The sequence below is a fragment of the Camponotus floridanus genome, unplaced genomic scaffold (genome assembly GCF_003227725.1).
Source record: "Camponotus floridanus strain SB8 unplaced genomic scaffold, Cflo_v7.5 scaffold456, whole genome shotgun sequence".
NCBI lineage: Eukaryota > Metazoa > Arthropoda > Insecta > Hymenoptera > Formicidae > Camponotus > Camponotus floridanus.
This window is the reverse complement of record NW_020229610.1, coordinates 49,648-58,999: the sequence shown is the minus strand read 5'-3', so window position 1 is coordinate 58,999 and position 9,352 is coordinate 49,648. Positions and strand designations below refer to the sequence as shown.

Below are 9,352 nucleotides of genomic sequence, written 5' to 3'. Positions count from 1 at the left end.
AAATAATAATATATAAATGAATTTTATTCGTTAAATGCTGACAATTGCTTCTAATGTATCTGTTCTAAATCGTAAAGCATTTTTTTCTAACTCGCACCAATATGTTTTGCATACATATATATACAACAATTGTCATTTGCAAGATTGCGTTTCGACAGTTTGGATATCTGCAAGCATACTGTGCAAGCAGAGTAATTTTATGCAACTTCAATTATATAAGCTTTACATCAAATTTGTTTCTATAATATAAAACAAAATACTAACACACTTTATTTAAGTATTTTCCTTATCTAAATTATGTCATTCTGTAGGGCAAGTATCATAAGTGTTTAGATATATCAGTATATGACGTTACGCTTTTGTGCATCAGCAGGAACATTTTTTCCTTTCAGATAATAAATGTTTCTATTAAACAATACGCATATGTATACAGCAAAAGAAACAAGTATAGTGCGCATATGGGGTGTAACTGTATGTGTACACATCTTGCGATACATTCCATATACTCTTTAACAAAATTAAAATATTAATTTGTATAATAGGAAGAAAAAATATGTAGGCAAGATAATGAAATCTTTATCTAACGTAATGTAACAATATTATAATATTAATTAATAAGTAATCTTGAAAAATGTACTGTAAAACGATTATTTTGAAGAGTTTTTAAAACAAGTAGGTTCTCCAATCAGTTTCAATCTATTTTAGTTAAAAATATCAGCAGATCATCTATTTCAATGATTTTAGATATATTATAGAAAGGAAAATACTGAATAGCCTTTAATAAACATTAAATATTATTTATTTTTAATTTCGAAATTGTCAGTAGATATATATATAGAGAATTAAAGTCCTTTAATAGAAAGTCCCTCTAAATTGTTGGATGTTTTAGATACAAAGTAAGGTCCAAGATTTTTAGCTTAAAAATAAATTCAAAATTATATTCATATTACTTGATACAAGTTTTATTTGTATTATTACCAAAATTGCAAATATTTAAATTAAATTTAGATGAGATTATGAGCAATATGACCATACATATTAATTTTACGTTAATATTAGTATTCTCATATTCTGTACTCATTTAAACAAATTTATTTTAATAAAAACTTTAATTTATTTGTTATTAATTAATTATAATTATTATTTATTTGAAATAAATTGGAAGTTCTTAAAGTTTTCTTCTTTTTAAGTGACAGGAAAAGGATGTAATTCGTAAAAGTGCCCTCATCCAAATATAAGATTTACTATACTAATGTAATATTTCCATACAATATTGTTACATAAACTTTGTGTAGAAATATCTTTAGAATATATATAAAGAGTTATTATGGCAAACACAGCTTACATTACTCACTCACATTACTTTTCCAATTCCAAAATATGTCACAAGTGCAAGACACGGTGCCGCAAGAGAGAAAATTAATAAGTGTCTGCTTATTTTCTTACTTTCTATCTACACCTTCATGAAGAAGAAATTGACACAAGTCCAAATGCATCTGGCGCCTATAAAATATAATTTAATGTTCAGCGATAAAAGAAATTGATAAGCTAATTATATTAACTTACATATTTTATAAGCGCTTGTTAATTCATTTCTGAAACATTGTATATAACCTTCTTACCTTGTGTAACATTATTGCGAAGAAAAACTAAGACACTTCGACATCAGCTTGAGATGTAGTAGCAGCAGCCTCCCAATGCAACACCGCCAATCAACTAGCAGCATCTACTATAAGACCTAAAGTTGCTGTAATACTTTTCTTGTCTTCCTCCACTTTTTCTGGCTGAACATTGATCAATTAAAAGCATAAACCAAGTACTAAACTAATTCCAAGTTAAAGTATGTAAATTGCCTGTAAAAAAAGGAAAAAGAACAGGAATACTATTAATCAGATGTTAATTTCATGAAATATGGTAATCAGTAAACATGCAATTGCACAATACTACTATACGAACCTTTTTCATTATTTAATACCATCCACAGTAAATAATGCTCTTACACCCTCAGGTACAGTCAGGTATAATCGCTAGCGCAGTACCAACAAGGAGTCCTGCTCCTAATATTGAAACTAATTGTAACTTGTCCTATGGAAAACATATTGCACGTAAATTACAAGATACAATGAATTCTGATATACACCTATTATATACATACATAATTTTATATTACATAAAATATTCTTCTTCACTTCTATATCTTACTTCTTCTGATAAATTTATTTAACTTAATGGCAGTGATCCAGCTCCAAGACAAGATCCAACAAACATAACAAGAGAAAGCATCCATAGCATTGCTCTCTCCTCCATTTTTATTTAATTATTTAATACTGATGGCAATTTATTTTTAATTTTTAACATTATCATATACATCAATGTACCTATATAATATACATTCTTAGACATTATGACATTAGGCATTTGACTAGCAATATTAAATTATAAATTTGCAATTATATATATTGATCTATAATGTCAATGTAATAATTTTTTCGACAGATCAAAATATAAGTAAGATATTCGATGATTTATATACAATAATCATTGAATCGATTAATTAAACCACAAACGTCGACAAGATCGACAGTACTTCAGACCAGGTAATTCCTACATCTCGGAGCATAGACGTATTACGTATACAGATGGAGCATTATATTTATTACATAAAAGGACCGTCTGGAGGACAATGGAGGAATAAAGGAAGATAATTTCATTGTCGCTAAAAGGTAGCGTCAACCATTGGTTGAACAAAGAGGTAAGTAGTTGCTTCATTGTTCAACCAATGGCTGACGCTACATTTTAGCGCCAACGAAATTTTAAACCTTTAAACCTTTAAATTTGCAATTTCGCGCATGTTCGGCAGTCCTCGCGCCTGATTGGCAGTTATGGCGGCGTGCGCGGCAGTCCTCGCTCCTGATTGGCAGTCTTCGCGCGTCCGCGGCAGTCCTCGCGCCTGATTGGGAGTCTTGGCGGCGTGCGCGGCAGTTCTCGCGCCTGATTGGACGTCTTCGCGCACGCACGGCAGTCCTCGCTCCTGATTGGGAGTCTTCGCGCGTCCGCGTCCGTTCTCGCGCCTGATTGGCGCGTGCAGTCTTGCGCGGCAGTCCTGAATGTCCTAAATATATATACAAGTTTTATTTGTACATATCGATAGGAAATATATACACAAACAACATTCATCCCTTAAAAAAATATCTAAAATTAGTACCCGGATTTTCTATTGTTTCTCTATAATATATATTGATTAACTATCTTGTGCACTGTATGTTATTTCATTACAATAGGTGTCTGTTAAGGAAAAATTACGTAATTTAATAACAGAAATATTGGGCAAATAAATAATATATAAATGAATTTTATTCGTTAAATGCTTAGTACAATTGCTTCTAATGTATCTGTTCTAAATCGTAAAGCATTTTTTTCCCAACTCGCACCATTATATGTTTTGCATACATATATGCATACAACAATTGTATATTGCAGAGATTGCGTTTCGACAGTTTGGATATCTGCAAGCATACTGTAGCAAGCAGAGTAATTTTATGCAACTTCAATTATATAAGCTTTACATCAAATTTGTTTCTATAATATAAAACAAAATACTAACACACTTTATTTAAGTATTTTCCTTTATCTAAATTATGTCATTCTGTAGGGCAAGTATCATAAGTGTTTAGATATATCAGTATATGACGTTACGCTTTTGTGCATCAGCAGGAACATTTTTTCCTTTCAGATAATAAATGTTTCTATTAAACAATACGCATATGTATACAGCAAAAGAAACAAGTATAGTGCGCATATGGGGTGTAACTGTATGTGTACACATCTTGCGATACATTCCATATACTCTTTAACAAAATTAAAATATTAATTTGTATAATAGGAAGAAAAAATATGTAGGCAAGATAATGAAATCTTTATCTAACGTAATGTAACAATATTATAATATTAATTAATAAGTAATCTTGAAAAATGTACTGTAAAACGATTATTTTGAAGAGTTTTTAAAACAAGTAGGTTCTCCAATCAGTTTCAATCTATTTTAGTTAAAAATATCAGCAGATCATCTATTTCAATGATTTTAGATATATTATAGAAAGGAAAATACTGAATAGCCTTTAATAAACATTAAATATTATTTATTTTTAATTTCGAAATTGTCAGTAGATATATATATAGAGAATTAAAGTCCTTTAATAGAAAGTCCCTCTAAATTGTTGGATGTTTTAGATACAAAGTAAGGTCCAAGATTTTTAGCTTAAAAATAAATTCAAAATTATATTCATATTACTTGATACAAGTTTTATTGTATTATTACCAAAATTGCAAATATTTAAATTAAATTTAGATGAGATTATGAGCAATATGACCATACATATTAATTTTACGTTAATATTAGTATTCTCATATTCTGTACTCATTTAAACAAATTTATTTTAATAAAAACTTTAATTTATTTGTTATTAATTAATTATAATTATTATTTATTTGAAATAAATTGGAAATCTTAAAGTTTTCTTCTTTTTAAGTGACAGGAAAAGGATGTAATTCGTAAAAGTGCCTTCATCCAAATATAAGATTTACTATACTAATGTAATATTTCCATACAATATTGTTACATAAACTTTGTGTAGAAATATCTTTAGAATATATATAAAGAGTTATTATGGCTAAACATAGCTTACATTACTCACTCACATTACTTTTCCAATTCCAAAATATGTCACAAGTGCAAGACACGGTGCCGCAAGTGAGAAAATTAATAAGTGTCTGCTTATTTTCTTACTTTCTATCTACACCTTCATGAAGAAGAAATTGACACAAGTCCAAATGCATCTGGCGCCTATAAAATATAATTTAATGTTCAGCGATAAAAAAAATTGATAAACTAATTATATTAACTTATACATATTTTATAAGCGCTTGTTAATTCATTTCTGAAACATTGTATATAACCTCCTTACCTTGTGTAACATTATTGCGAAGAAAAACTAAGACACTTCGACATCAGCTTGAGATGTAGCAGCAGCTCCCAATGCAACACCGCCAATCAACTAGCAGCATCTACTATAAGACCTAAGGTTGCTGTAATACTTTTCTTGTCTTCCTCCACTTTTTCTGGCTGAACATTGATCAATTAAAAGCATAAACCAAGTACTAAACTAATTCCAAGTTAAAGTATGTAAATTGCCTGTAAAAAAAGAAAAAAGAACAGGAATACTATTAATCAGATGTTACTTTCATGAAATATGGTAATCAGTAAACATGCAATTGCACTATACTACTATATGAACCTTTTTCATTAATAATACCATCCACAGTAAATAATGCTCTTACACCCTCAGGTACAGTCAGGTATAATCGCTAGCGCAGTACCAACAAGGAGTCCTGCTCCTAATATTGAAACTAATTGTAACTTGTGCTATGGAAAACATATTGCACGTAAATTACAAGATACAATGAATTCTGATATACACCTATTATATACATACATAATTTTATATTACATAAAATATTCTTCTTCACTTCTATATCTTACTTCTTCTGATAAATTTATTTAACTTAATGGCAGTGATCCAGCTCTAAGACAAGATCCAACAAACATAACAAGAGAAAGCATCCAGAGATAGCATTGCTCTCTCCTCCATTTTTATTTAATTATTTAATACTGATGGCAATTTATTTTTAATTTTTAACATTATCATATACATCAATATATATAATATACATTCTTAGACATTATGACATTAGGCATTTGACTAGCAATATTAAATTATAAATTTTCAATTATATATATTGATCTATAATGTCAATGTAATAATTTTTTCGACAGATCAAAATATAAGTAAGATATTCGATGATTTATATACAATAATCATTGAATCGATTAATTAAACCACAAACGTCGACAAGATCGACAGTACTTCAGAACAGGTAATTCCTACATCTCGGAGCATAGACGTATTACGTATACAGATGGAGCATTATATTTATTACATAAAAGGACCGTCTGGAGGACAATGGAGGAATAAAGGAAGATAATTTCATTGTCTCTAAAAGGTAACGTCAACCATTGGTTGAACAAAGAAGTAAGTACTTGCTTCATTGTTCAACCAATGGCTGACGCTACATTTTAGCGCCAACGAAATTTTAAACCTTTAAACCTTTAAATTTGCAATTTCGCGCAATGTTCGGCAGTCCTCGCGAGTGATTGGGAGTCTTGGCGGCGTACGCGGCAGACTTCGCACGTGATTGGGATTCTTCTCGCATGCGCGGCAGTCTTCGCACGTGATTGGGAGTCTTCGCGCGTCATTGGGAGTCTTCTCGCATGCGCGGCAGTCTTCGCATGTGATTGGGAGTCTTCGCGCATACGTGATAGCATTTGCGCGTCATTGGGAGTCTTCTCGCATGCGCCGCAGTCTTCGCACGTGATTGGGAGGCTTGTCGCATGCGCGGCAGTCTTAGTACGTGATTGGATGGCTTCGCGCGTGCGTAGCAGCTGTCGCACGTCATTGGGAGTCTTCTCGCATGCGCGGCAGTCTTCGGACGTGATTGGGAGTTTTCTCGCAAGGGCGGCAGTCTTCGCATGTGATTGGGAGTCTTCGCGCATACGTGATAGCATTTGCGCGTTATTGGGAGTCTTCTCGCATGCGCGGCAGTCTTCGCACGTGATTGGGAGGCTTGCCGCATGCGCGGCAGTCTTCGCACGTGATTGGGAGTCTTCTCGCATGCGCGGCAGTCTTCGCACGTGATTGGGAGTCCTCGCACATACGGCATAGCCTTCGCGCGTCATTGGGAGTCTTCTCGCATGCGCGGCTGTCTTTGCATGTGATAGGGAGTCTTCGCGCATACGGGATAGCCCTGCGCGTCATTGGGAGTCTTCTCGCATGCGCGGCAGTCTTCGCACGTGATTGGGAGTCTTCGCGCGTGCGTAGCAGCTGTCGCGCGACATTGGGAGTCTTCTCGCATGCGCGGCAGTCTTCGGACGTGATTGGGAATCTTCGCGCATGCGCGGCAGTCTTAGTACGTGATTGGAATTCTTCGCGCGTGCGTAGCAGCTGTCGCGTGTCATTGGGAGTCTTCTCGCATGCGCGGCAGTCTTCGCACGTGATTGGGAGGCTTGTCGCATGCGCGGCAGACTTCGCACGTGATTGGGAGTCTTCTCGCATGCGCGGCAGTCTTCGCACGTGATTGGGAGTCTTCGCGCGTCATTGGGAGTCTTCTCGCATGCGCGGCAGTCTTCGCATGTGATTGGGAGTCTTCGCGCATACGTGATAGCATTTGCGCGTCATTGGGAGTCTTCTCGCATGCGCCGCAGTCTTCGCACGTGATTGGGAGGCTTGTCGCATGCGCGGCAGTCTTAGTACGTAATTGGATGGCTTCGCGCGTGCGTAGCAGCTGTCGCGCGTCATTGGGAGTCTTCTCGCATGCGCGGCAGTCTTCGGACGTGATTGGGAGTTTTCTCGCAAGGGCGGCAGTCTTCGCAGGTGATTGGGAGTCTTCTCGAATGCGCGGCAGTCTTCGCACGTGATTGGGAGTCTTCGCGCGTCATTGGGAGTCTTCTCGCATGCGCGGCAGTCTTCGCATGTGATTGGGAGTCTTCGCGCATACGTGATAGCATTTGCGCGTCATTGGGAGTCTTCTCGCATGCGCCGCAGTCTTCGCACGTGATTGGGAGGCTTGACGCATGCGCGGCAGTCTTAGTACGTGATTGGGAGTCTTCGCGCGTGCGTAGCAGCTGTCGCGTGTCATTGGGAGTCTTCTCGCATGCGCGGCAGTCTTCGCACGTGATTGGGAGGCTTGTCGCATGCGCGGCAGACTTCGCACGTGATTGGGAGTCTTCTCGCATGCGCGGCAGTCTTCGCACGTGATTGGGAGACTTCACGCATACGGGATAGCCTTCGCGCGTCATTGGGAGTCTTCGCGCGTGCGTAGCAGCTGTCGCGCGTCATTAGGAGTCTTCTCGCATGCGCGGCAGTCTTCGCACGTGATTGGGTGTCTTCTCGCATACGTGATAGCCTTCGCACGTGATAGGGAGTCTTCGCGCATGCGTGATAGCCTTCGCGCGTCATTGGGAGTCTTCTCGCATGCGCGGAAGTCTTCGCACGTGATTGGGAGGCTTGTCGCATGCGCGGCAGTCTTCGCACATGATTGGGAGGCTTGTCGCATGCGCGGGAGTCTTAGTACGTGATTGGGAGTCTTCGCGCATACGTGATAGCCTTTGCGCGTCATTGGGAGTCTTCTCGCATGCGCGGCAGTCTTCGCACGTGATTGGGAGGCTTGTCGCATGCGCGGCAGTCTTAGTACGTGATTGGATGGCTTCGCGCGTGCGTAGCAGCTGTCGCACGTCATTGGGAGTCTTCTCGCATGCGCGGCAGTCTTCGGACGTGATTGGGAGTTTTCTCGCAAGGGCGGCAGTCTTCGCATGTGATTGGGAGTCTTCGCGCATACGTGATAGCATTTGCGCGTTATTGGGAGTCTTCTCGCATGCGCGGCAGTTTTCGCACGTGATTGGGAGGCTTGCCGCATGCGCGGCAGTCTTCGCACGTGATTGGGAGTCTTCTCGCATGCGCGGCAGTCTTCGCACGTGATTGGGAGTCCTCGCACATACGGCATAGCCTTCGCGCGTCATTGGGAGTCTTCTCGCAAACGAAATAGCCTTCGCGCGTCATTGGGAGTCCTCTCGCATGCGCGGCAGTCTTCGAACGTGATTGGGAGTCTTCGCGCATGAGTGGCAGCTTTCGCGCGTCATTGAGAGTCTTCTCGCATGCGCGGCAGTCTTCGCACGTGTTTGGGAGTCTTCGCGCATACGGGATAGCCTTCGCGCGTCATTGGGAGTCTTCTCGCATGCGCGGCTGTCTTTGCATGTGATTGGGAGTCTTCGCGCATACGGGATAGCCCTGCGCGTCATTGGGAGTCTTCTCGCATGCGCGGCAGTCTTCGCACGTGATTGGGAGTCTTCGCGCGTGCGTAGCAGCTGTCGCGCGTCATTGGGAGTCTTCTCGCATGCGCGGCAGTCTTCGGACGTGATTGGGAATCTTCGCGCATACGGGATAGCCTTCGCGCCTCATTGGGAGTCTTCTTGCATGCGCGGCTGTCTTCGCATGTGATTGGGAGTCTTCGCGCATACGTGATAGCATTTGCGCGTCATTGGGAGTCTTCTCGCATGCGCCGCAGTCTTCGCACGTGATTGGGAGTCTTCTCGCATGCGCGGCAGTCTTCGCACGTGATTGGGAGTCTTCGCGCGTCATTGGGAGTCTTCTCGCATGCGCGGCAGTCTTCGCATGTGATTGGGAGTCTTCGCGCATACGTGATAGCATTTGCGCGTCATTGGGAGTCTTCTCGCATGCGC

The 9,352-nt window shown here is 39.2% G+C and overlaps 2 long non-coding RNA genes across 12 annotated transcripts; both read right to left on the bottom strand.

The window, feature by feature from the left end:
• Positions 1-277: 277 nt before the first annotated feature.
• On the bottom strand, positions 278-2,846 carry LOC112639075. Of its 6 annotated transcripts, none has more exons than XR_003123282.1 (5): positions 2,828-2,846; positions 1,957-2,085; positions 1,623-1,853; positions 1,346-1,503; positions 278-507 (listed from the first exon to the last, which is right to left on the bottom strand). It is a non-coding gene; the product is annotated as an uncharacterized LOC112639075 (long non-coding RNA). The 6 variants fall into 6 exon arrangements; XR_003123281.1 differs by lacking the exon at positions 2,828-2,846 and adding an exon at positions 2,156-2,480 and having other exon boundaries at positions 278-385; XR_003123279.1 differs by lacking the exon at positions 2,828-2,846 and adding an exon at positions 2,171-2,480.
• Positions 2,847-2,875: 29 nt separating this feature from the next.
• LOC112639076 lies at positions 2,876-5,796 on the bottom strand. 6 transcript variants are annotated; one of them, XR_003123283.1, is made up of 6 exons: positions 5,295-5,796; positions 4,965-5,191; positions 4,686-4,843; positions 3,605-3,848; positions 3,206-3,517; positions 2,876-3,112 (listed from the first exon to the last, which is right to left on the bottom strand). It is a non-coding gene; the product is annotated as an uncharacterized LOC112639076 (long non-coding RNA). The 6 variants fall into 6 exon arrangements; XR_003123285.1 differs by having other exon boundaries at positions 3,206-3,506; XR_003123286.1 differs by lacking the exons at positions 3,206-3,517; positions 3,605-3,848 and having other exon boundaries at positions 5,295-5,594.
• Between the last annotated feature and the right edge of the window lie 3,556 nt (positions 5,797-9,352).